Source organism: Rhinolophus ferrumequinum, chromosome 9 (genome assembly GCF_004115265.2).
Source record: "Rhinolophus ferrumequinum isolate MPI-CBG mRhiFer1 chromosome 9, mRhiFer1_v1.p, whole genome shotgun sequence".
Classification (NCBI taxonomy): Eukaryota; Metazoa; Chordata; class Mammalia; order Chiroptera; family Rhinolophidae; genus Rhinolophus; species Rhinolophus ferrumequinum.
Window position 1 is genome coordinate 70999606 of NC_046292.1, and position 27448 is coordinate 71027053.

The 27448-nt window shown below is 43.5% G+C and overlaps 1 protein-coding gene and 1 pseudogene across 1 annotated transcript in view; one reads left to right on the plus strand and one right to left on the minus strand.

Moving 5' to 3' along the window:
- Positions 1–17476: 17476 nt before the first annotated feature.
- Positions 17477–18120, plus strand: LOC117027105 (poly(rC)-binding protein 1-like; annotated as a pseudogene).
- Positions 18121–26607: 8487 nt separating this feature from the next.
- Positions 26608–27448, minus strand: part of ABCA4 (ATP binding cassette subfamily A member 4) — a 124968-nt gene continuing 124127 nt past the window's right edge. The window contains exon 50 of the mRNA XM_033115500.1: positions 26608–26965. The gene's annotated coding sequence lies outside the window, so the exon portion shown is untranslated. The remainder of the gene's footprint in view (positions 26966–27448) is intronic.

Genomic DNA, 27448 nt, shown 5'->3' on the forward strand with positions numbered 1-27448 from the left:
AGAACTCCAGTCCCCTGCTTTCCTTGGTCCTGCCAGGCCTTGTATCTCCTCTTTGTTCGGTTTAATTGACACATTGAGAACTTTATGTGGGAGGTCTGCAATCCCAGTTACCTCTGTTGGCATTTAACTCTCTTTTTGTGTTCAAGTTTCTCTTCTGGGAAGAGACACTTTAGTAAGTACAGCCCTTTGTTGGAGTTTTGCCATCATCTTTCTTTCACCCAGGAACTGTGAGGAGTTTATGAGAGCCAGTGAGGCCTGACTCGAGGATGCCTGAAGGGTTAGTCCAGGACAGTAGGTTATTCATTCAGCAAATATTTATGGAGCTTTATGTCCAGAGCTGGAGGCCACTGGGGTAATACTACACCCTTGCCAACAAAAGAGCTACCAGTCTGGTGGGGGCCAAACGTGTAATCAGGCTGCCGTTCTACAGAGCGGTAATGTTTCAGAGGATGACGCAGGGCATTCAGGGAGCAGAATTGATGGTATCTCACCTCGGGAGGACTCTCTGCAGGGGGTAATGGAATCATGAACCCAGGGGCAGGTGAGAGGTTCCAGGTTAGAGAGAGGTGACAGTTTGGGGAACCACATCTAGTTTAGTGCCTGGAGCAAGAGCAGGAAGCTGGGAGGAATGAGGCTGGAGAGGAAGGCAGGGCCAGGCCTTGTGAATCTTAATGGAAACATTGGATATTTTCATGAGAGCAGCAGGGAAGGAGATCTCAGTTACATCTCTTGCTTGCAACCTAAGCATGTTTGAGAGAGAAAGCCTTTGAACCCTGTGGTGACTGCCCACAAAAGAAGGTGACTTTCTAAGAAATCTGGAGGCAGAATAAGTTAAGGAATCTAGCTAGGGATAATAACTAACCCTCACGCTCCATGTTGGCTACCAGACCAGATTTTGCCTTTGGATATGGTTTGGTTCCTGCCACTGGGGCCAGGGAAGCTCCCATGCATTCCTCTGCTCTGTGCTTTATTTCCGGACACTGTTTACAACAAACATTAGATAACATTATTGTGGGCTCATGCTGGGACAGCACCCTGCCGAGAAAGGGTCAATCCTTAAAAGCCAAATGCCATATCTTGTGTATTTTTTTCTAAATGGAACTATCTTCTTGCATGTTACTATTATGAAAGTAATATATATTACTTATATATATATTTATATATATATATTTATATATATATATATTTCTTATTTATAAATTAAAATCCCAGAAGCATATACAATAGAAAGTGGTATTTCCTGCCTCCTCTAATAATCCCATTCCCCCCCCAAAAAAGCCATTATCCTTCCAGACTTTAAAGTAAATGGATAGATATGTATGTCCAGACACTTTCTGTTTCAGTATCCCAAGTAAAAACAGACCCCTGGGCCCCTCAAAATGTCCTCCTGTGTGATAACTTCTCTGTTCCCCTCCTCCAATGCTTCTTTTGTATCCACCGCTCACAGAAGCTTGAAGAATTTCACAGCAGCCAAACACCACAGTCTGTGTCACGGGTGCTGTCTCCAAAGTTTCCAATCCTTGGTTGGCAGAGTTGGGATATTGAGTTTCAGGCAGAGTTGGGGAAAAGGACATCTGCTCACCATGTGCCAAACATCCTGTGTCAACAGGGGCCCCACGACTGCTCTGCTTTGATCCTGAGACTTAAGACATGTCTACTGAATCGTTCCATCAGTGTTTGCTGCTAATGCCTCTTGTAGGGACCTCAAATTCAGTCTGGGGTCAAGTGGAAGGAGAGATGCTCTCTTCTCTCATTGTTCTCTTGCCTTTTCTCTGCCTCTGCCCACCCTCACAAAGAAAATCTCATCTTTCCTGTCCTTTGTCTTCAAAGGATTTATATTAATTTGTAGAAGTTTTATATATTATCACTATTAACCTTTTAATTTATCAATATTGAAAATATTTGGGATTTCCAGTCAAGATGGTGGAGTAGGTAAACATGGTGCCCACCACCTCTCAGGACCACATCAATTACAGCTAAACCACAGAACAACCATTATTGAGAATCACCTGAAGTCTAGCTGAGCGGAAGCCCTACAACTAAGGACATACAGAAGAAGCCACTCAAGACTGAGACTGGAAGGAGGGGCAGAGATGCGAAATAGGCTGGTCCCACACCCGCATGTGACCACTGAAAACTGGGAGGGATATCTCAGCTGTGGGAGTCCCCGACAAGAAGCAAGGGGTCCCAACCAGTCTTGCCAGTCCAGGGTTCCAGTGCTGGGGAGAGAAGTCCCCATAATTTCTGGCTGTGAAACCAGCAGAGATGGTGGCTGAGATGGAGGGTGGCTGCACCCCCAGGTGCTCCTCTTAAGGGACCCATGCATGGACTTACTTGACGCCGGACTCACGTGCTCTGAGCTCCAGTGCTGGGGCAGCAGCTTGAAAGGTAACAAGGACTTAAGGGAGGAACTGAATTGTTTAGCTTCAGAGTGAGGGTTGGAGGGGCAGCTTTCTCTTGGACAGAGAAGCTGGCTGAAGCCACTGTTTCTTTGTTGAGCCCTCCCCCTCCCTATGTGCAGACGCAAGCAGATGCCATATTTGAGTCTCCATCAAATTGGCTATCACCTTTCCTCTGCCCCACCCTAGTGATTCCCTCAGGCCCCGCTCACCTAACTTTCCACTTCCATTGGCTTCTCCCTATAAATGGCCTGCCTTGGCTCATGCTGAAGACTTTCCTAAACTCTCTCAAAGTTTCACAAATCCCAAACAAGCAGCATCTGGCTTTGGAATGTCCATACCTCTGGCTGAGCAGCCCTAAGCCTGGCACTAGTCACAGCTAGCCTTGGGTTTTGACTTGGCTTCTTGAGGTACCTCCAAGCACAGCAAGGGCAGTGGCCATCTGCAGATTACTTTGTGACTCATGCTAGGTGGCGCCGGGTATGGCATAGACTGTGGCTGAACTTGGCCTCCAGCTGGTCCCCTCCTAGGAGGCCCTGAGGCTGGCAGACCTAGTGGCCAGCTTTGGACTGGGCCAGAGTATCACCTGGCTGCCTCCAAGGATGACACACCCAAGGGAAGGATTGGGCAGACACCAGAGCCCTGCTAAGACAAATCCTGCTCTGTAGGGTCAGCCCTTGCACCCAGCTCCTCCACTGTAGTCACAGTCAGTCCTCAAAACCAATCAGCTCGAGGGTCAATCATTCTCACTAACATGCAAACAGCAATGAAGGCTCAACTACAGCAGGAAGGCACACACAACCCACACAAGGAACACACCTGGAGCACCCAGCTCTGGTGACCAGAGAAACTATGTCACTGGGCCCACAGGACACCTACTACATAAGGTCACTCTACTAAGACTAGGAGGCATGGCAGCCCTACCTAGTACATAGAAAAAAACACAGGGAGGCAGCCAAAATGGGGAGAGAAAGAAACATGTCCCAAATAACAAAACAGAACAAAGCTCCAGAAAAAGAACTAAACAAAATGGAGATGAGCAATTTACCAGATGCAGAGTTCAAAACATTGGTTTTGAGAATGCTCAATGATCTCAGGGAGAACTTCAACAAAGAGATAGGAAATGTGAAACTGGAGATAGAAACATAAAAAAGAACCAGTCAGAAATAAAGAACACAGTTACTGAAATGAAGAATACATTAGAGGGAATCAACACTAGATGAGATGAAGCAGAGGATCAAATCAGCAATTTAGATAAAGTAGCAGAAAACACCCAATCAGAACAGCAAAAAGAAAAAGAACCCCCCAAAATGAGGAGAGTTTAAGGGGCCTCTGGGATAACATCAAGTATATCAACATTCACATCATAGCGGTACCAGAAAGAGAAGAGAGAGAAAGGATTTGAAAACCTATTTGACGAAATAATGATTGAAAACTTCCCTAACCTGGGGAAGGAAATAAATATAAAAGCCCAGGAAGTGCAGAGTGTCCCAAACAAGATGAACCCAAAGAGGCCCACACCAAGACACATCATAATTAAAATGCAAAAGGTTAAAGACAAAGAGAGAATCTTAAAAACAACAAGAGAAAAGCAGTTAGTTACCTACAAGGGAGCCCCCATAAGACTGTCAGCTGATTTCTCAACAGAAACTTTGCAGGCCAGAAGGGATTGGCACGAAATATTCAAAGTGATGAAAAGCAAGGACCTACAACTAAGATTACTGTGCCCAGCAAAGCTATCCTTTAGAATCAAAGAACAGATAAAGAGCTTCCCAGACCAGAAAAAGCTAGAGTTCCTCACCTTTAAAGTAGTATTACAAGGAAAGTTAGACGAACTTCTTTAAGATCGAAAAAAAAAAAAGAATAAAATGACAATTACTGTAATACATATGTATCAACAATTACTTGAAATGTAAATAGCTTAAATCAAAACATAGCGTGGCTGAATGGATAACAAAACCATTACATATGCTGCCTATAAGACCCTTACATATGCTGCCTATAAGAGATTCACTTCAGATCAAAAGACATACACAGACTGAAAGTAAAGGCAGGAAAGAAGATATTTCATGAAAATGAAAAAAAAATAAATAAAGCTGTGGTAGCAAAACTTACACCAGGCGAAACAGACTTTAAAACAAAGGCTATAACAATTGACAAAGAAGGACCCAGTAATCCCACTTCCTGGATATTTATCTGAAGAAACCTAAAACACTACTTCAAGTGGACAAGTGCATCTATATATTCGTTGTAGTGTTGTTTACAATAGCCAAGATGTGGAGGCAGCTTGGGTATTCATCGATGGATAAATGGATAAATAGGTGGTACATGTATACAATGGAGTGTTGTTCAGCCATGGAAAGGAATGGGTTCTCGCCATCTACGGCAGCATGGATGGACCTGGTGCATGTTGTGCTGAGTGGAGTATGTCAGACAGAGAAAGACAGATGCAATGTGATTTCACTTATGTGTGGAATCTAGAGAACAAAATAAACAAACAAACAAAACAGAAACTCATAGATACAGAGAACGTTTTGACTGGAGGGGTGTTGGGGATGGGTGAAAAGGGGGAAAGGATTAAGAAGCACAAATTGGTTGTTACAAAGTAGTCCTGGGGATATAGGTTATAGCATAAGGAATATAGTCAATAATACTGTAGTAATTATTTATGACGTCAGATGGGTACTGGATTTATTGAGGCGATAGATGGGAAGGGGGTTGGGAGTCAGAGCGAAAAAGTTGACGGCATTAAAAAGTACAAATTGGTAGTTACAAAATAGTCATGGGGATGTAAGTAAAGCATAGGGAATATAGTCAATAATATGGTAATAACTATGTATAGTGCCAGGTGGGTACTAGACTAGTCAAGGGGATCACTTCTTTTTTTTTTTTTAAAGATTTTATTGGGGAAGGGCAACAGGACTTTATTGGGGAACAGTGTTCCCCAATACTTCCAGGACTTTCTTCCAAGTCAAGTTGTTGTCCTTTCAGTCCTAGTTGTGGAGGGCGCAGCTCAGCTCCAGGTCCAGTTGCCGTTACTAGTTGCAGGAGGCACAGCCCACCATCCCTTGCGGGAGTCAAACTGGCAACCTTGTGGTTGAGAGCCCGCGGTCCAGCCAACTGAGCCATCTGGGAGCTCAGCGGCAGCTCAGCTTAAGGTGCCCTGTTCAATCTTAGTTTCAGGGGGCAGAGCCCACTATCCCTTGCGGGACTCGAGGAGTTGAACCGGCAACCTTGTGGTTGAGAGCCCACTGGCCCATGTGGGAATTGAACCAGCAGCCTTCGGAGTTAGGAGCACGGAGCTCCAACCGCCTGAGCCACTGGGCCGGCCCATCACTTCTTAAGTTATATAAACGTCTCACCACTATGCTGTACACCTGAAATTAATATAAAATAATATTGAATGTCAACTGTAATTTAAAAATTTTAAAAGGGGTAAAAAGGTGAAGGGGAATAAGAGGTTTGAATTTCCAGGTATAAAACAAGTAAGTCATGGGGATACAATGTACAGCATAAGGAATATAGTCAATAATATTGTGATAGCGTGGTAGATGTCAGATGGTTGCTGGACTTATCATGGTGATCACTTCCTTAGGTATATAAATGTTGAATAACTATGGTGTATACCTGAATTTAACAGGATATTGTATGTTAGCTATATTTTAATAAGAAATTTATAAAAGCATTCAATAAAAAGAAAATATGTGTATCAGTTTATCTTTAACATTGTTAGTCTTTTGTTCTTAAAATGTTTTGAAACTTAGTCACATCTGCCTGGTGTTTCCATTATTACCTCTGTGCTTTCTGCTTATAAAGGACTCTTCCACTCCAAGATTACAATAATATTTCTGTTCTAGTAATGTAGGAGTTGTATATTTGTGAAATGCTTTTATCTATCTGAAATTTGTTCTTGTAAATGTCGTGTAGTAAGTGGAATTTCTTTAAAATTCCCCACAGAGTTGGGTGTAGAAGCTAACAGCTAAGAGAAAAGATGAACAGAGCGATTCAGCTGTCTCTTGGATACCCTGCTTAGGAGAAGCTTGTTTGCTGAAAACACAGAGGATTCTGCTGTTGGCCAGCTTGGAGTCCCATCTGCTTCCTACTGAGAATGAATCTCATAACCTTGTGTCTTTAGCACCAGCCTTTCCCATGTGATTTTAGTCCAGACTTCGGAGGTCCAGAGGGATGTGTTCAGGGCTGCGTTTTACTGCATGTGGGGACAACCTGAAGAATCACTGTGGGTCATGAGGATTGAGTTTCAGAGAGGGCCAGGACTCTCCTGTCCACAAGGCCAGGACTTACCTGAGGAGTGGGCAAAAAAACCTGAGTTCTGAGCTGCTCTAAGACCCTAAGATCCTCAATGCCTCCTGGCTGAACTGCAATGATGGTACCTCAGTGCTTGGCACTTGTTGAGGACTCAAACATATTTATTTGTTGAATTGTTAGAAAGCCACTAGGAAGGAAGTGGCTTCGGGATGCCGAAGAAGATGGTCAAAATAGGAGAACTTTAATGGCAGTTTTGTGTAGAGGAAATGACATCCATCCATTCATTTATTCAGCAAATATTAGTTAAGTGACTACTATGTGCCAGGCACTTTTCTAGGAGTAGAAGTGTGTCATTTTCTAATAGCAACCAATTCTCCAACACCAACTGGGTGTCCAACAATTCAACTCAATTTGGACACTGTCACAAGTTAGCACAGACCCCACAGATTAAGAGATCAGTCCCTCAAAACTGCCCCACTTCAGATGTCAACTGCGAATGCAGTCCCACACTTCTGCCTGGCTGACTACAAGATTGGGGGTTCCCAAGATATTCCCACAGGTTTGATAATTTGCTAGAATGACACCCAGAACACAGAAACTTATATTTATGATCACAATTTTTATAAAGAATATAAATGAACAGCCAGATGAAGAGGTACATAGGACAAGGTCCGGAAAATTCTCAAGTACAGGAGCTTCTGTCCTGGTAGCATCTAGGTGCACCATGCCCCCAGCATGTGGATGAGTTCAACAAACTGGAAGCTCCTGGACCCCACTGTTTAGCATTTTTATGTGAGGTTTCATTACATAGGCATGATTGGTGAAATCATTGGCCATTGGTGATTGAACTCAATTTTCAGCCTTTCTCTCCTCCCTGGAATGGGCTGAAACTTCCAACCCTCTAATCACACGGTTTGCTTCTCTGGTGACCGATCCCCATCCTGAAGCTATCTGGGGTCCTACCACTAGTCACCTCATTAGTATAAACTCAGCTGTGGTCAAAAAGAGGTTCATTATGACACTCCAATCACTCAGGAAATTCCACGGGTTTTAGGAGCTCTGTGCCAGGAAACAGCGACAAAGACCAAATATATATATATTTTTATTATACCACAATAAGATAAGATACCCATAATAAGCCTTTATGGAGCGTACAGTCTGGTGGGAGAAAACCACAATAAAAATAGACATAATGTCATATATGTTGGAAGGTGATAAATGCTATGGGAAAATAAAAAGCAGAGTAGAGTAAGGGGGGTTAGGAGTATAGGTGAGTAAGGGGGCAAATGTTTTACAATTTTAAATGTGTTTCAGGTGAGAGCGAATTTAGTTTTAGAGAAGAACTCAAATACTGTGGTTGGTGCAGAATAGAATCATTGAAAGAAGGGACCTGGAGGGCACGATAAGAAACAAAGCATATGGTTGAAACAAATTGCCTTGATTCATTATTCCTCTTCTAATAATGAGTTGAGTTCTATTAGTTGGTTAGCATCAGACGCCTGGGTAATGCCAGCACTAACTGAATCAGGTTCAGAGTTAATTTGAGGCTGGATTAAAATAAAGCCCTGGCTAAAGCTCCAGCACAATAACATGACATTGCTGTCATGTGGTCTGATAGGTGAGCTGAGGACAAATAGAACAATAGACAGGTGTGGAAGAAGTCTCATTAGAAGACTCATTGGGGTCTGTGAGGCCAGACTGAACACCTAGAATCGTCACATTGACCTTTCACAGAGCTGGATGTCCACATTCTTGAGACGTTGCACTCGGTGGTTTCACAGGAAGAAGTTTCAAGCAAACCCTGGGGCTCGTCAAAACACGTACATTCCTCAGATAGCTGTGTCAAAATCTCCTTGAAGTGACGGTTACACAAACCATGTAAAGAGACTTAGAATTGAAGGTGGCATTGGAAGGCCTTTGGTCATCTACTTTAACTCCTCATTTTATAGAGGAAGGAATTGCCCAAAGGCAGTGCAGAGAATTCATGGGAACCAGAGCTCCTGATTTCTTATATAGTGTTTTCCCCCACGATATTGTGCTACCTCTATTTATATCTTTTGCTTAGAATTGGAGTTACTTTAGATATTTTTTGTGAATGAATATTTAGGAATGAGTTTTCTCTTTGCCAACAACTCTGCAACCTCACAGGGGTAAGTCCTGGAAGCCGTGTTTCTACCAGATAACCCTACTTCCACTATAACTAATCAGTTGGACCCATTCAGTTCTCATTCTGGGATTTTGGACAGAGTCCTGGAGTTGGGAATTGAGTCATGTAAGCTGTCTAAGGCGGTAGAGGGCACTTCTTCAAATTCCTTTACTGAGATCCTATAAGCTGTCTTGTGCTGGTTTTGGGATTTCATCTACCCAATAAAACCCTTGTTTTATTGACACTCACTCAGATTGGTTTCTGTTACTTGCAATCAAGGAAGTCTTAGCCAAGAAGCTTAGAAGCTGAGGAAGACAAAGCACATCAGGTGCTTCTAAATCTGAGTTTTAGTTAAGCTGTTGATTTATAAGTCATGCTTCTTTTGATGTAGGTTATTGCATCATTACCATGTAGACAATGATTATGCCATTAAAACACGAGGGCTATTTGAAGACAGTCTACCTGGAACTACGAAGGGATCAAACACTCACTGTGACAGACTTGTCCTCAAGGAGCTTATGTTCTACTATGTTCTGCTAAAAGTCTTGACTTATGTATTAATAATGGTTATATAAGAAAGTGTGAAAAGTGCTTGAGTTGAGTGTTCCAGAGGTCAAACCTCTTTGGGAAGCAACTTGTTCCTTCATTTATAAAGTAGGAATGATAATACCTTCATCTCAATGTGAGGAAGAGTAAATTATATTAATTTGAAATGAAATAGAATAAAATGAAAATGAGATGAAATTAAATAAAAGGAGATAACATAGGGGTGTTAAGCAAGAGTCTTGGGTTCAAATCCTACTCTGCCTTTCATTAGCTGTATGAGCTTGGCAAATCACTCAACCTCCCAGAGCTTGGGCGGCCTCATTTTAAAAGGAGGGATAAAAATAACTACTTAACAGAGTTATTTTGAAAGCTTCTAGCTGACAATAGGAACTTGACACACGATAATGTTCCTCCCAGTCCTATTACGTCTTTTCAGCCTTCTCTGTTTGTCGTGGGTGGGTTACAGCATCACAGCCTTTGCCACGTGATTATTACAGCTTGGGGAAGTCAGAGTTTATAAACAGAGACAACAATTTGAGAATGGGAAGGATTCAGCCCAAGCCACCTGTAAGAAAATCTCTGAGAGGAACCAGCCAGGTGCACAATAAGCCTTTTGTATGGCTAAGATGAAGGGCAGCTCAGCTGTGTGTGTGTGTGTGTGTGTGTGTGTGTGTGTGTGAGTGTGTGTGTGTGTGTGTGTGTAAACACTGCTCTCTGGAAACTTGGTTTTGTCATTTGATGTCTGAAAAATAGTTGTGTGTTTCTGAGTAGTGTCTGCAAGCCGAGGGCATTTGGGAAGGCAGAAGTGTGGCAGTGGGGCTCCCTGATCTTTGGTTCTGGCCTTAATGGCATTGGTATAAATATGCTCGGAGACATCCTAGGCCAGTAGGCCACACATGACCAATGCGCAGAGTTTCTGTTGTAATTTTTGTTTACACTAGGTCAGAATTCTTTTCCATAAGTATGAGAAACAGCTGTGTCTTCAGGACAAGGCAGGACACCCAGGTAGCATAGGTATGGTGTGATGGAAAGCAAGTATGGTGGAAAGACTATGGGGCCTGCGGCAGACAGAGCTGGGTGAATTCCAACGCTACTACTTACCAGTTAGATGATCTTGAATTTCTCTGAGCCCTAGGTTAATCCTCTTAATAAAGTTGGGATAATAATATTTAGAATTAAATGATATGAAATGAATTTTATGTGGAAGTGCCCGACACATATGTCCTTACCTTTGACAAAATAACAAAAAACATGTTATTTTGAAGACTACTTAAAAGTCTATTTTTATTAAAACATATCAATTCATAGATCTTAAAGTTCTCTTGAGATTTCAGGTATCTTTATCCCAGATCAGAATGGATACTGACAGTGCCCACCAGCTGGGCCAGTAGCATGCCCCAGGCATTGTGGGTAGCAGAGAAACAGTCATCCTTGAATTGTCTGACCTCTTGGCCTCTGCACCAAGACAGCCAACCACTCAACTCATAATGTTAATGAATTGTAGTGACTTTATTACTTTAGTTCTTTAGAGTAGAATAGCATCTTGATGGCCATCTCTTCAAGCTTTAACCATGGTATTGGAAGTCGATTACAAATGACCAACTCTCTAGAAACTCATTACTATAAATATTTTTGATACCTGTGTTGAAACTTACCCTTCAATTAATAATATCAGGTTGATATTTCTTAGATTTTTTTAAGGTATCACTACACACTCACAAATGTCGTTAGGTCACACACACACACACAAGTGATATTTAAACATTTATGGTCTGGAAACTGATGGAAAAGATGACAGAGAAAAGCCAAAGTGTTTGAGCTAGGTCCCTGGCAGCTGATTTAGATGGAATCATCTCCTAACAGCTGTTTAAAGCACCTGAACGTGACTATGACTGTTTTTGTATTTTTGCACTTTCTTCTCTAGATCCTCAATGGTGTCCCACTGGAAAGTCCATGAGGCTCAATCCCAGAAAATCCCAGTCAGGTTTCAGCTGGTGAAGGGGCAACCCTGCTAAGCGTAAACCAAAAAAAAGTTCTGCGGAGTGTTTGGGAAACTAATGTCCCAGTTTAGAGGCTGGTGACTGGGGGGCTGCAGAGCTGAGCTATTAGCACTTTGGCTGGGGGTTGAAAGTGAGGCCCAGCTCACGCATACAGAGGCCTCTTGCTCATGTCAGACCTGCTTATCTGAGTCGCTGCTTGGAGCAGGGAGCCAGAAAACAGAAGCCCACGGCGCGGTTCTTGCCCTATGAGATGGTAGAATATGAAACAAAATGTTACTCACTGTAGCATTGTCCAACTTTGGGAGAGATGGGACTTTTGCTGTGGAAGAGGCAGGAGAGGATGGGACAGGTTCTGGGCTCTGAAGGCTCCTGGGGCCTGGATCCTGGGGTAGCTGGGTGGTAAGGGGCTCTGAGTAGCAGAAATCCAGCTCAATCGATTAGGCATTTCCAAGAAATGAGTGGACAGGCTTTTGGTTGGAATGTCATTGTTGTAGCCACCACAAAATATTTATCAACGTATGTATCACCATTGACTGCAAGAAACTAGGCAACATTAATCAGGATGGGTTCAGTTCTGGGAAACGATGTAATTGGTCCTTCAGGGGTGAAGAGCTGACATGGCCTGCACCCAAATTCTCCCTGGGCATTTGTTAGCCAAATGAGCACAGGTTCTGTGCTGTCACCCTGACTAGCGTAGACATGGATCTGCTCCAGGCGCCAGCCCCCAGCAGAGTCTGTGCCCTCCAGAACCCGGAAGTCCACCAGTGGACCTGGGGCCCCAGGGTCTTCATGCTTTCATAATCAGCACACCCTGTTGCCCTGAGATTTGGGCTCCAAAAGGTCCAAAACAGAGCAGTCCAGGAGCACTCAGGCATGAGCTTCCCAGCAGCCTCTCTTTTCAGGAGACTGTCTCTTTCAGAGCCAACTCCGAGCTTTGCTGTCCCTGGGCAACAAAAGATTAGTGGGAAACTATCAAAGAATCTGGGGCTTTGCTGAGTGAGCATGTACAAGGTACTTTCTGCCAGAGTGATTTTTTGGAAACACTCCTCTATGGCTCCGTGTCTCTTGCAGCCGTATTTGGAAAAGTGTCACTCAGTCACCTTCGCATTCAAGTCACTCAGCGAAAGGAGTGATTATTAAAATGCAGATTTCTGGATCCACTCCCGGACCTGTTGAATCTGAATTTCTGCGTGGAGGGTTCAGGAATCTACTGTTAAAACAAGCTTCCCCACTGATTCTTGCGCATGCTCAAGTTTGAGAAGCAAAGTACATGACGGAATAAAGCCCGGACTGCTTAGCCTGGAGTCCACCACCGCCAGGGTTGGATCTGCTCGTGTCCATCTTCTCTTTCCCCTGGACGCACCTGCCCATCTTGCACCCCCGTACTTCTAGCCAAACGGACGCACCTCATAGAACGAAGCTGCTCCCCCTGCTCACCACACCCTCCCTCCCATTCCCGCTTTCTTCCCTTCCCCGTTTTATTCTTTGATTTTTCTTAACTATTAGCTCAGTTATCACCTCCTGTGGCTGAGGCATGCCTCTTCTACTAACCTCTCAGCAGTGCTCACACGGACTCATAACCATTTGGGTGCTCGTCCTTCTCCCCGCTGGACTGTGAGCTCCATGGGAATCGGGGCGTGTCCTGTCCTGGGTGTCCCAGTGTGAACTATGCTCCTGGTCCTTTGTAGAGGCTCAGAAACAGTTGGGAATGAATCAAGTTCTCAAGTTAGAGGGATCAGAGCCTTGATCTATTGAGGTTGGGTACATCTTCTTCACAAAATCCAAGTAGTGGCTGTGGGAGTTGTTTTTAAATTCTGGTCTCTCAAGGACAACAGAGATTAAAAAAGAAATAAACCCAGGCTATGAGATTAACCACGTACACACTGTTAGAGATTATCAGGCAAAGTGTAATTTGCAGCAAATTACAAATGGAGGTACAACCATAGCGTGGACCTGTCTTAACTGCAAAACTACCCTCCCGGGGCTGGAGTTAGATGGAGGGGGTGTTGGATGGGTGGTCTACAACCGGGAGTTGGCAAACCCAGGGGCTGAAACTAGGATAGAGGTCCTACCCCAGGACCTCTATGGAGAAAACAGAGGTCTGGGTCAGCATTGGTGTACCAAGGGTTCGCACTCCAAAGATCAGGTCCTGAAGGCAGCCATTGGGGCCAGGGCCATGAACACACCATTATCAAGATTCAGGAGGCAGACAAAAACTAGGCAAAAAACCATGAGGACTGGGAAAGACAGGGCTAGCGCCACTCTCCAGGAGCTCTTGGGATGGTGTGATAGGCACCCATGATGAGGTTTTATAATGAAAGCCTTGTTTGGGGCAATCCATTGAAGGTTAGTTGTAGGCCCTGGATGTATGTTTATGGGAACATGACACCTATAGGAGGGTGGGCATCTAGGCCTGGTGGGCAGGAACCCCTTGATAAATTTCTTACCACCCTCTCTTCTCTATCTCCCTTTTAAAAATAAACCACAGAAATTTATTTCTCACAGTTTTGGAGGCTAGAAGTTGGAGATCAGGGTGTCAGCAGGGTTGAGTTCTAGGGAGGTCTTCTTCTGGGCTGCAAGACTGCTGACTTCTCCTTGGGTCCTCCCACGGCCGAGTGTAAAGAGAGGAAGCAAGCTCTCTTGTTTCCGCCTCTCTCTCTGACTCTGCTCCTGACTGTGGCTTTTATGGTTTTAAAAAGGCTACCATCTCTCTTCCTGCTCTGGCTAACCATAAATCATTGCTTTTTCATCACTTGCACCCCACAATGAAGTCAGATCATGAAATAGTGAGCCTATGAGTTGGCATGTTTGAAACTCGAGTAACACTGCAAAAGCTGTGAACCGTTTTCCTTTGGCACTTGTCTCTGATAGAAGATGCAGGTTCCTAACCACCCACTGCCTGCTTTACCTCTCTCTGCACGCCTTTCTCATCTTTGTCCTGGCACGAAGCTTGGGTCTGGCCTCCCTGCATTACCTGAGTCTGTGCCTGGATCCCCAGGGGGTGTCGGGACCAGAATATTTATTCCAAATGTCTCACCACTCATGTTTCCTTAGCTTTCTTAAATCCTTTTTGTCTTTTTATTTCCCTTTGGGCCAGTATCTGCCATTCTTTTCACTTCAACAAAAGGTCGAATGAAACAATGTTTGTTCACTGGATTTCTCATAGAACATGTTGATGAGGAGCATCATGAAGGCAAGTTGTCCCTGTGTCCCCCAGCCTCTGTCCTGGGCCCTGTGCACGCCCTCAGGTGTGTGCCCATCTCCACGTGGTGGGTGTACAGTCGCTCCCTCATCTCTCTGCACACGGTTTCAGCTTCTTTGCAAACCCCTTCTCCACTCTACACTGCTGTTCCATCTCAAGGTATATTTCTCATTAGTATGTTGAGCACTGCAGTGTATCCCATTCCTTCCTTCTAGCTCTTTGGTGATAATTGTAGAAATCCTGTGCTCTTGAGAAGAGGGTCTGACAAGCATATACGTGCCGTTTTGGCCTTTGCTGGATACCAGCCTGTTTGTCTGCTCTTCTTTTTAATTAAAAGGGAAAAGGTGTGAATATGGACCGAAGACAGGACTGGGGCCGTCGAGACTTGAGTCTAATCCTGGCTCTGACATCGAGTCTCCCTCTGGCCTCGGGCAAGTTCCTTAAATCTTCCCCTTTTTACCGGCTCTAATAAGGAGTCCAGGTTGTTTCCTAAAGACATGCAAAATATTGCTGAAAAACTCAATTACAGAAAATACTTTCACAGGTATCTTCTCGGCTTCACAGCTGCTTGCTTTGGCAAATTCCATATTCCTTTCTGCAAGGTCCAGGGTCAGATACCCTAGTTTCCCTCTGCCTGAACATGGTCAGATAGCTGGCCCATTTTTCATTGAAATAGAAATATCAGGCATGGATATTCATTTATTATAGGTATTTAAAAAAATCCCCAAATTCCTGCGCATATTCAAGTAGAATGTGGTTATGAAAGCCAAAGCTTTTTGCCAAAGAACGATTTGTGTGTGTGTGTGCGTGCGCGTGTGTGCTCCTGCTGTGGGCTTTGTGTGATGTAACACCTGATCCTTGATCCCTGGCTGTTAGTTCATGAGTAGCTGGTTGGATTTAGTGCTTACCATGTCTTGGGAGCTGTTTGTAGCCTTGCTGGGAACTAGATGACTTTATGGAGTTTCAATCATACTGATAAACAACCTCTTCCCCTGGTCCATCTGAAACAGCCCACCTGGGTTTCGGGTCTAGTGCTCTTGCTTACTCTGACTCCTAGAGAAAGAGTTCTGAACGGTTAGTGAGGAGCTGGCTGCTGAGCTCAGGGCAGCTCATTCCAGGTTTGCAGGAAGGGTTCTAGGTCCCCCTGAGGACATCCGTACTTCTATGCAGGGGTTTCCAGACTTGTTCTGTTGAGGAACTTGAACATCCTAAGCAGCTGCTTGAGTTTATTTGGAGGAGCATATGTGCTTCCACCTGGGATGGAGAGCACAGTTCACCTCTCCTGTGCAAACTCCTTCATGAGGGTGCCCCAGGGCCCGTTATTACTGCCAGTGCACGGGGCCTGGGGGCCTGTTACAGCATTGGCTTCAGTCTAGAAGGGCTTATTTTTTGGCTGTTGGGGGAATCGACAATGATATTTCTATCACATCACTTAAGTCAATCAAGTTAGGTGCTGTAACCAGAGACACACACTAATCTGGGCCATTTAATGATCTAAGGGTGGCTATGCAACATTGCTAGGCAGCTCTGACACACACACACACACACACACACACACACACACACACAAACTCTCTCTGTCTCTCTCTCTTTCCCTCTCTCTCGCTCTTTCTCTCTCTCCCTCTCTCGGACCCAGAGTCCTTCTGTCCTGTGGCTCTGCCATCCTGACTCCTTGAGGTTGTTTCCATGGTTCAAGCTATGTCAAGGTCCAGTCATCAGAGTGGGGAAGACCACGGAGGGCACTGCTGCTCCAACTCTGTACACAACACGTCCACTCAGTTCTGCTGGAGTGGACTTAGTGACACGGCCACCCGTCCCTACAAGGCTTGGGGCATGCATTCCCTACCTGGGCAACTACGCACCAATTCATTACTCTGTGGTTAAGGAAGACGGAGAGAATGGATTTTGGTGCATAGACAGCAGCCTCCCCACATCCTATCCTTCTCAGTTATTCAGGTGCTTCACGAGTTCTGCATTCCAAGACTGCCCTCAGGACCGGCTCCGTGGGTGTGAACGCTGTGTAGCGGCACAGGATTCCACACTCACAGGGCCTGCGCTTGATTCAAAGCTCTGCTTTGGCCATCTGCAAATTCTAAATGATTTTTTTAACAAGGTACCTCTGTTTTCATTTTGCATCGGGCTCCCAAAATTACATAGCCAGTTCTGCCTGCCATTTCCCAAATTAGCATTTTCATTCCACCCAATTCAGTAGTTACTGAAAATCCATTTTGCAGTGAGACACCATAAAGATCAGGGAGGGGTGCAATGATAAGATTCAATGCCAGGGGTGTTACGATCTAGTAGGGGGATGACAGACATGCAGGGAGGTGTCATCCAGAAGGGTTGCTCACACACTGCTGTGAATATTCGTGGGAACGAAAGGCGGCCTCTGATGAGTGGTGGTGATGACAGGGGCTGGGGCTTGGTGGTATAAGGTAGGCTATTTTTTAAAATATGAACTATTTCAAGCATACAGAAAATGTGGAGAGTAATCTTACAAATCTCTATGCACCCACCACTTAGTTTTGTCACGTCTCACCATATTGCCGTTTCCTTCAGATGCTTTGTAAATATTTAAATATTACACATGCAGTTGGGCCTCCTCTCTGTCTCCCTGATCTCGTTCCCCTTTCTCCCCACCTAGAAGCAATCACTTCCTGAAATCCCAATGTTTATAATCCCCATGCATGTCACAGTATTTTTTACTGTCTATACATGCATCTATAAATAATCTTCAGTACTTTTACATGTTTTAAAAATATTATTAAAATGGCATCATACTTTATTCATTCATTAATTTAACAAAAACTTATTGAGTAGCTACTATGGCCAGGCACTGTTTTAGGCACTGGGGGAGGGGACGATTCTGTGCAACTGCCCCGAGCTGGTGTGCCACAGTCTGCCACCAAGTGCGCCAATGCTGGAGACGGTCTCCCCATCTCTACAAGGGAGAGTCATGCCATCCCATAGCAGCACATGCCAGCCAGTCATCTGTGAGGGCAGCCAAAATCAGTGCAGCCACGCTGTGGCCTAACCCCATGCCACCCATGTCCCGGAGGGACCACCTGTAGGTACCTACCCAATTCAAGGACAATATACCATTTCTCTGCTCAATCTGGCCAAGCTGAACTAGGTGGCAAGACAACATTGTCACTTTGCCGTGATGCATGATGGGACTGGATTTGCTGGGACTGACTCTTGTTCTCCACAGGTGAAAGGCTACTGGGCAAGTTTGGATGCATCAACTTGCAATTGCAAATAACTTCATTGGCTGCATAATCAGGTGCCAAGGCACTAACACTAATTAATGAGGTCTGCCAGATGTCCAGGGCCCCAATCAAAATTGCCAACACAGTGGAAGGCTTTTCTGGTAGGCAGGTAACCATCACTGGTTCTGCTGACAGCATCAGTCTGGCCCAGTATCTCATCAGTGCGAGGCTTTCCTCTGAGAAGGGCATGGAATGCAGTTGGAACAGCATAGGTTCAATGATAACCTCTTTCAACCGTTTTCCCATGATCCAACTGTGTAATTTCTGGTCAGTCATTCTAAGTTTTAAATAATTTGTAAGTGTTCAGTTTCTACACAACTTTATCATCTGCTAAGAATTTAAAATCACATTCTCTGTTCAGCTGTTGCTGGGATCCATGTTTAGTTTTATAATTTAATTTTGTTTTGTTATTTTCGGGCTCATGAATTTTATTTCCATTTGTTAAAATGGAAATGAAATGGAAATGGAAATGTTAGAGTGGAATGTTAATAAACTTCAGCTTAGTTCTGTAATGTCAAGAATTTAAAAATGAAAAAGTGGATTGATTAACAATAACAAAAAATGAAGAAATCAAACAAAAATTCCTGCCTTCCTGGAGTTTGTATTCTAGAGAGGCAGAGAGACAATAAGCAAAAAAAGTAAGTAAAAACACATAGTATGTTAGATAAAGATAACTGCTCAGGATATCAGAAAAAGCAGGTAAGAGCGTATGAAGTTGGGATGGATTTGGAGCAGTTGAAATCTTAGATTGAGTGGCCAGGAAAGGCCTTGCTATCCCTATCCTTCCACCATTAGATATTTTTGCTAACCATTGTTTTGAAACATATTTCTAGATTGTTCATTTCCATTGCTACATATAACATCCATTACAATGAGGAGGTCACAATTCAGTTTTCATTCTGTTGCTCAATATTCAGTTTTTTTAAAAAAATATCTTGCTATTAGAAACAAGGTTGCAAGGAGTGTACTTGAACCATGTCCCCATGTGCACATGTGCAAAGTTTCTCTAAGACAGACTACACTTAGGAGGAGACTTGTTGAGCAGGTGGATATGCATGTCTTCAACTCCATTATGTTTCCAAATTGCTGTCCAAACTGGTCATATGCATGCACACTGTCTGCAGAAAATGGCTAACATGGCAGGCCTGCAGCTGCTGTCTTTAGAAGGGCCTGCTGGCAAGGTTGGCCCTTGGCTGGTGTCTGGGAACAGATTTCTGGAGTGCTCTTTCACTAATAAGGGGGAGTGTCCTGTGACTAGACTGTTTGTGCAAACACTGGTTTATGCTTCACACCTGCTTTCTTTCTGGGAGTCTGGAATTTTGGAACATGCTAGCTAGACACCAGAAGATCCATGAGTGCTGAGTCCTGGGGCAGAAACATCACATACCTATTGCTGCATTTTCACTGCTAGGGAATGAATGGACTCTGTGTGATCCCTCATGAGCCGGAGAAAGCATAAGGGAGCTCATGCATGGACCCCACCAGGTTCCATCCAGGTATATTTCCTTTATGCTCTGTCTGTGCATTCGTCCTATGTTGCTTAATAAATCTTAGCCATGAGTACAACTATATGTTGAGTTCTGTAAGTCCTCCTAGCCAGTCTCTGAACATGGAAGGGGTCTTGGGGACTCCTTTCACACATTCTCACCAGTTGTGAGAGTTCTCATTGCCCCATGACCTTGCCAGATTTGGTATTTCTTATGGACTGAATGCTCGTATCTCCTAACATTCCCCCAGTGTGATGGAATCAGGGTGGGGCCTTTGGTAGGTGATTAGGTCATGAGGATAGAGCCCTCATAAATGGGATCAGTGCCCTTATAAGAAAGAAGAGGCTAAAGAGCTAGTTTGCTTTCCTTCCACCAGGTGAGGATAGAAGGAAAAGTCAGCAGTACGCCACGCAGAAGAAGGCTCTCACCAGAACCTGACTGTACTGGCCCCCTGATCTCCAACTTCTAGCCTCCGGAACTGTGAAAAACACATTTTTCTTGTTTATAAGCAACCCAACCTATGGTACTTTGTTATACCAGCTCAAATGGAGTAAGACAGTATTGTTTGACTTTCTAATTTTTGCTAACCTGATAGATGTGAAAGAGTATCCCATTGTTATTTGGACTTTCATTTCCTCGACTGAGGAAACCTAATGAAGTTGACCCACTTTTCATATATCTACTGACCATTTGAGCTTCCTCTTCTGTGAAGTGCCTATTCATATTCTTTGCTCATTTTTCTTTAGGTTGTCTTATCGTATTGAATCACAGAAGTTCTTTATATCTGACACTAATTCTTTGTTTATTATGTGCATTAAAAATAACTTCTCCCTGCCTGTGGCCTGTCTTTATTTTTTAGAGTACGTTTTGTTTTATGGAACACAACTTTTTTAAAAAAATGTTTTATGTTTTGTTTAATATATTCAAATGAATGAATCTTTCCCCTAAATTGAACAGTAAGTGGTGGAGCTGGGATTTAAACCCATGTAGTCTCGTTCTAGAGCCCATATTTTTAGTCACTACTCTATATAGTCTCTCAAAAGACATATAAGACAAAAACATGTACACATGCACATGCGCACACACAAACACCATCTATCTATCTATCTATCTATCTATCTATCTATCTATCTATCTATCTATCTATCTATACATACATACATACATACATACATATATAAACACTAACTGTCCACTGAGAAAATCTAGATGTTGGCTTCTAAATAGCATGTTACCTAAAAGGAGCCAGGGCTCCTTGGGAAATGGTTGATTCTAGGTGGGGAAATGGCAAGGTGAACCTGAAAAGTCTTGTTCTGCCAGAAAGCAAGGAAGTGCTTAAAGAATGCTGTAAAATGTGTTGAAAGAACGCAGAAGCCAGCTTGATAGATTTCCACTGGCTAAATCAGAGGAAAATTGAGAATTCAAGTAAATAATATAGTAATAAATGAAATCCATTGACTAAAATAGGAAACCATGAATCCATACAGATGTAAATAAATAAATGATTATATTAAGCATTTGAAGAGGAATGGCATAATTTACATAATCTCAAAAATACATCTCCACAAAATACTTATTCATTACAAAGGGGAAAAGAGTAATTTTACAGTGGAGAAGCCTAACAGACACCTCTATCAGGTAATCAAGTAATCAAGGAATCAAAGGAATCAAGTAATCAAAGTTAATATTAATAATTGGTCAAATAAAAATCCAGTGCCATCTAACAAGATGCAATGAAAACAGCATTACTTCTGAGATATACCTGCCAAAGATACATAACCTGAATCTTATAAGAAGGAAATATCAGACAAGACCACATTGAAGAAAATTACTACTTACTGTCCTGTAATCTTCCAAAAGACTGGGGAGCTGTTCCAAACTGAAGAACCAAAACGATAGGCCAACTAAATCTAACACGTGGTTCTGAATCAGTTGCTTTCGCCATAAAGGACATTATTGGGATAGTTGCTGAAACTTGGAGTCTGAGGATTAGATGGTGCTGACATAACCATGTTAATTTGCTGACCTTAATGGCTGGCTATGTTGTGATAATGTAGGAAAAGGCACTTTGTGTAAGAAATATACAAACTATTCCGGGATAATAAGGCATCAGGTCAGCAGCTTTCTATTATATGATTCAAGAAAAAATTATTTCTACTACACTTGTAACTTTTCTGTAACTTTGTGATTGTTTCACAATTTAAAAATCATTAAATAAAAATGGCTCTTTATGTTTTAAAAAGAGTGATTTGATCCATTTTGAATTTATTTTTGTGTATGGTGAGACAGAAAGAACGGACTTTGTTTTTTGATGGTTTTCATGTAGATAATTCGTTGCTAATGCTGAATACAGAATTTTAAAGTGAAATTTAGAAAGAGAGATGTTCTAGGAAGACAAACGAGAATGATTAAAGACAGGGAGACAAAAAAATGAAGGCCTTTAAGGAGTTTGGTTTGGCTTGATTATAACACATACATAGAGACTGACAAGGAATAAAGCTGAAAGGATAGACTGGGGACAAATCATTAGAGGTCTTTAATGCCAGGTGGGGGTTTTATATGTAATTTTGAGGGGTATGAGAGTATTGAAAACTTGATTAAGTGAATCCTTTTAAGAAGGCTGTGCTTCTCCCTCCTACTTCCTGCTTCCCAGGGTTGAGTGGGCTCCTATAATTCATTCATTCATTCATTCATTCGTGTTGTATCTCTCTCCCTCTCTCTCTCTCCTCTTTCTCTCTCCCCTTTATTTTAGTCCATTCAGGTTGCTATAATAGAATACTATAGACTAGGTGGCTTATAAACAACAAAAATGTACTTCTTATAGTTCTGGAGGCTGAAGTCCAAGATCAAGATGCTAGCAGATTTGATGCTAGTGAGGACTACTTCCTGGTTTGTAGATGGCTGTCTTTTCGCTGTAACCTTACATGGCAGAAGAGGCAAGGGAAATCTTTGGGGGTCTCTTTTATAAGGGCATGGATGTTTGGAGTCAGGGTCTCAGACACCTGCTGGTGTAGGTAGGAATTGATACTATGCCCATAAGATGTCTTGTTGCATGACTAGCAGGCAGGTGAAAACCCAGACTCGGTTCCACCTTCCTGTGGGCTGGCTGTTGTCAGTTGTTATCACTAACGATCGTCTTGTACACTTGGGCATTCGTCAAGAATGGAGACCTGGAATGATATTTCTTGAGCTTGAAAATCATCCCCACTCTCCATGCTTAGACTTATCTTTGAACATCTGCTGGAGTTCCTATAAAACAGAGGAAAGGAAACAAGTGGTATGGGCTCCCTCAAAGGCACCCACAGCTGCTTTTGCTACCCCTCTAACACTAACCTCTTCTTACTCATTAGAACAGGGGTAGACTCACTATGGCCCGGGGGCCAAATCCAGCCTCGAACATTCAATTATGGATTGTCCACTGCTTCTGTGGTACAACAGCCAAGTTGAATAGTTTCTACCAGAGACTGTATCATTTACAAAGTGGAAGATGTTTACTCTCTGGCCCTTTACAGAGAGTTTGTGGACTCCAGCCTAATAATGTTAAGGTCATGAAGACAGAGGCTGTGTCTTGTTTGCTTCTTTATTCCCAGAACATAGAGCATTGAGTATTTTCTGTCCTTCTGCTCCCCTCAGTTTCCTCTCTCCTTTCTGTCTTCCACTTTGCTTCTCTAGTAGCCATAAGAACAACTCAGTGATCAGTATCATTCAAGACCACAGAGATTTCTGAGCTCTGGTGGAAAATGAGACCAGTAGCACTGCTCAGCTGTGTGCTGGGGATGCTGACTGACCAGGTGTGGTCTGTGCAGGGTTTTTACGCCTCCTGAAACTCACCACCATCCTAGATGGGATTTGGCTCCAATAAGCTGTGGTCCCTCATTAAAGTTACCAAAGTACAAGACCAAGATCTTGAATGGCTAGTTTGGGCAAAGCTTGACTCACAAGACATACACATCTGAGCCTCAATACAGGCATCTGCTCAGAAAGCCAAGTGTATGACAGAGCTTTGAGAAAGCCTCTGAAAAGAGAACATTTTGGGAGTCTTCATACCATCTATGTCTCAATTCTTAAAGTAATAAATCAAGTTCACAAACTGCTAAATAATGGCTTTCATTATGACCTAAGTTCAAATTTCGACTTCTTGGTTTTCTTGGAGTTCCACATTGGACTATGGTGGTGCAGAACCCGTTGTCCCATAGCTTACCCCTCTTTTCATCCCTCCCCTGGTTTTCCAAGAGCCTCATATGCCATGTGTAGACATGAGCCTTCAGGATCAAAGACCACCTTTGACCCAAGGAAGAGTCCCCATTTAGGCCCCAAAAGTAGGCTTTAGACCATCTGGGTCAGGTAGGCATGTCTCTTCGAATATGGGAGCGAAGTAATTGGAGGAGGACCAGCCTGGGGCCTGTCGGGAAGGCTTGAAGGCCAGCCAAGTATCTTCATCTTTCTGCGACTCATTTTCCTTTCCCATTAAAACAATGCAAAATAAAACAATTATGTAAAGGGTTAGTTTTTTAAAAAATTGAGGTATTTTCTGGTTCTATAAGCCTGTGGTTCTATGAATCTGAAACTTCTATTACCTAAGCTTTCCTCAACTTGACAACCACCTTGGTAAAATGTGGTAGCAATTATGCCCTGTGAACATCGGGAGTCACAAACTGTTCATCTCAGGGGACCTGCTGAGGCATTAAATTACCACATGGAGGAAACCAATCCCGAATAAGCTGGGCCCAGTGGGCTGAGTCCTCCAGGGCCTGAAGCAGCTATCCCATAAGGATGATGCTGCAGTATTTCTAGGGGAAAACATCTTCCTTTCTCCACAAGGCCCGCAGGCCGGTTGGTGTAGAACTTCCTCCTCATTGCTGGCCCGAGTGCAGGTACCCAAGGTGTCACAGAGACCCTTCTTCCAAGCCCAGAGCTTTGCTGACCTGTTGTCTGCACTACTTTCCCCTTCCTCTCTGTTTCCTAAGCCATAGCAGGAGGTACAAATGAAGTTCTCACTGAGCTTTCTACTCATGGTAAGAGATTCTCTTTTGATCCCAGCTATTCCAAAAACTTGAGCTTCCCCAAAGGAAAACTGGAAGTTTAGAAAACTTGGCAGCAAGTCGTATTCCTGGAACATGCCCTGAGTGGTCTTATGTTCTGAATTGACTCTCTCCATTTTCTTCTCCCCTTCTTTGTAAATCTCCCTTATTAAGCCAGATCGGGAGCTCTTTCAATAGACTAGCACATTCTCAGGAGACTTGGGCCAAGCTTCTGACTTAACTATTCCTCAAACCCAAGCAAACTGTAGGCGTGCTTCCTCCTCCTCGATTTTTTTTCCTGCTTACGTTTTGTGACTGATATTTTTTAAAGCATGGCACCCCTGTTGCTCCTTTGCTGTTGTCTTTAGTTTATTGGAGGAATCATTTTCTTGGACCTACTTCATTTTTGAACATTTTTTTTGCTGGGTTTTTATACTGTTCAGTTGGCAAGTATTTGCTGAGTGTTTTCTATATGTCAGGAGCTGAGGAAACTGACAGGAAAAGACACAGACCTTGCCATTGGAGAGCTGAGGTATAGTGGAGACAGACAGCCAAAGTGAACTTTCTTCCCCAAGAAAGAGTGAGGTATTATGTATACGTGACTCTTTCCAGTTCGTGATGCCTTTCTAAAACCCTCACAATTCACCATGAATGACAGCTTGACCCGGCTTCTTGCTTAGTCTTCTCCCCAATAATGTTATAGTTGCTAATTCAAATTATAGACACAGCTGGGATGCGGGATGCACCAGCATGATGAGTTGGGAAAGCACACTCTCGAGCTTTCCCAACCTCTATTCTAACCTTCGATGAAATGGTTTCATGGCTTTGGTCATTGGTAGATTTTTTTTAAAAGTCAAAACCAGATTAAGCTCTGAGGCTACCAGTTTTGTAATCCCTACAGTTATTTGCAAAGTGGCCAGCAGTAGCTGTGTAGGATTTAAAGTTGTGTAGTCCTCTGCCATCTGTCTGCTTCTGGAGAAGCGCAGGACTCTCCTTGCCTGGGGAAAAGTGTCACCATCTTACATTCATTTTCTTCCATGTCCCCTTCTCAGTAACAGTTATTGAGTCTCAGCATCTTTCTCTTCCTCTTCCTTCCCTTCCCTGCAATCTCCACACTCCAGATTCTGGGGGATAGCCATAGTATAATATACTCTGAGAGACACTGCTCTAGAAAGTGTTTAAATTAGGAAGCCCATCAGTGGGTCACAGAGGAGGCTGCTTGGCAAGGAAGTTAGTTTGCTCTTTTTGTCCACACGTCTTTTGAAATGGTTTGGTTCAAAACTGCTCTTTTCTGATAGGTGGTGAGCTTACATGGAAACAATTAGATGTCCTGGGAACCACTGCCTCCAGGCGTCACGACAGAAGATGCACATGTCAGCACTGTGGAAATGGCACGACACTGTATGAATGAGGCCTTGGCCTAGTTAAACAGTTCCAAAGACATGTGGGATTTCATATCCAACCAAAGATCCACTCTCCCTGATCCTTGCCTCTTCTTCTCCTGTTTAACTATACCTATGAGGTAGGCACTCAAATAAGCTGGGCAAACAGACGTGAAACCTAGATTCAAATAACACCCACCCAACAATGGAAAATGTTCACCCATTGCCAGCTGGGTGTTTTCTTCAAATCCTATGAAACAGACTTGACATGAAACATCAAGACTAGTCCATTCACTTCTAGCCCCGGGTTGCAGAATCTTGCCATGACTGCACTCCTGTGGCAATAACTTTCACAGAAGCTCACACGACAGGAAACTGCACTGGCACAAAGAATGTGTAAAACCAGATGGTGAACATCAGGGAGATAGTGAATTTGGACAGTTTGTGATAAGTATGTTTGTATTTTATTTTCTCCTTAAAAATAGCACACACACACACACACACACACACACACACACACACACACACAGAGGCAGATCCACTTGAGGTGAGAGTGACAGCAAGGTCAAAGCTACTAGTAAGATGGACCAGGATTCCTACTTCTATGGTTTGGATGAAAAGGGTTTTGTATTCATTTGGCTGGGTCAGTTTCAGCATCAGGAGTCCCAGGTGAGCCAGTCCGTTTTGGCTTCCTTCTGAAAAAGCTCCCTTTGTAGTTCTCTGTCAGCCCCACATGTGCTTGTTTCTGCTGCCGATGTCTTACTTATGCTGGCTGGTCAGATAGGATGACCGCATGGCAAAAGCTCCTGCACTTCCAGCTGTCCAGACCTCCCTTCCGGTTCTAGCAAATGAACAGTGTGGAAGGAGAGCAGATCTGCAGAAGGAGATCAGATGGATTTCGTCATTTCGGTTTTCTGAAGAGATGGTGCAATGGCTTTTGGATGTTAAAAATTAAAGAGCCATCAATCAATCACTGAAGGGAGCTCAGCCAAGGACTCTGTAATTTGGTCAGCTCACCAAAGTTATGGGCTAAGCTTGTCTCCTTGTCTGTAAAAACTTTGGAACAGATGATTCCTCAGAACTCTCGGGCTCTACGGTGCAGATGTCATGTAGGTTCACAGCCTCTGTGTATGTCCATGCTTCCTTCCATCTTAGGCGGAAGCTACACTCTTTGTGTGGTTTCCAAAGGCTGTCATGGTGTCTTTGGGTTGTTGGTTAGCCCAAGAAAGTTACCAAGCTCTTCCTGTCTTAAAAGCCAAGAAGTCATAATTTAGGTCATCCTTGAAGTGCATAATTCCCTTTGTCTACTTCCTACAGAGGTGGTTCCAGAAAAGCGTGAAAACATGACTAGGGGATGGGAGAGTAGGGAGATGCTGGAGCTGGCTTTGGGGATGGCAGGCTCCAGATCAAAGCCTGAGCACTAAGTCCAACTCCTGTCCTTGGTGACACCAAAGCGATTTTTCTAACTGAGACACATGGTCTCCAGAGCTAAGAACATGCTTTGAACAAGCATCCCAATCAAGGCTGCAGGTACTCCTGAAACTAATTGATAGAGATGTAAGTTATCTGTAGAAACTCTGTAACAATGTGTAAGAATAAGAGTCAGAAATTCAGCTGAGTTGTTTCTGATTTTGGAAAACACATGTGATGGTCACTCAGGATGATTCCAAGTTGACTGATCATGTACCTACCATCTGGTCATCTACCAAAACCTTGACCCTCACCTGTTT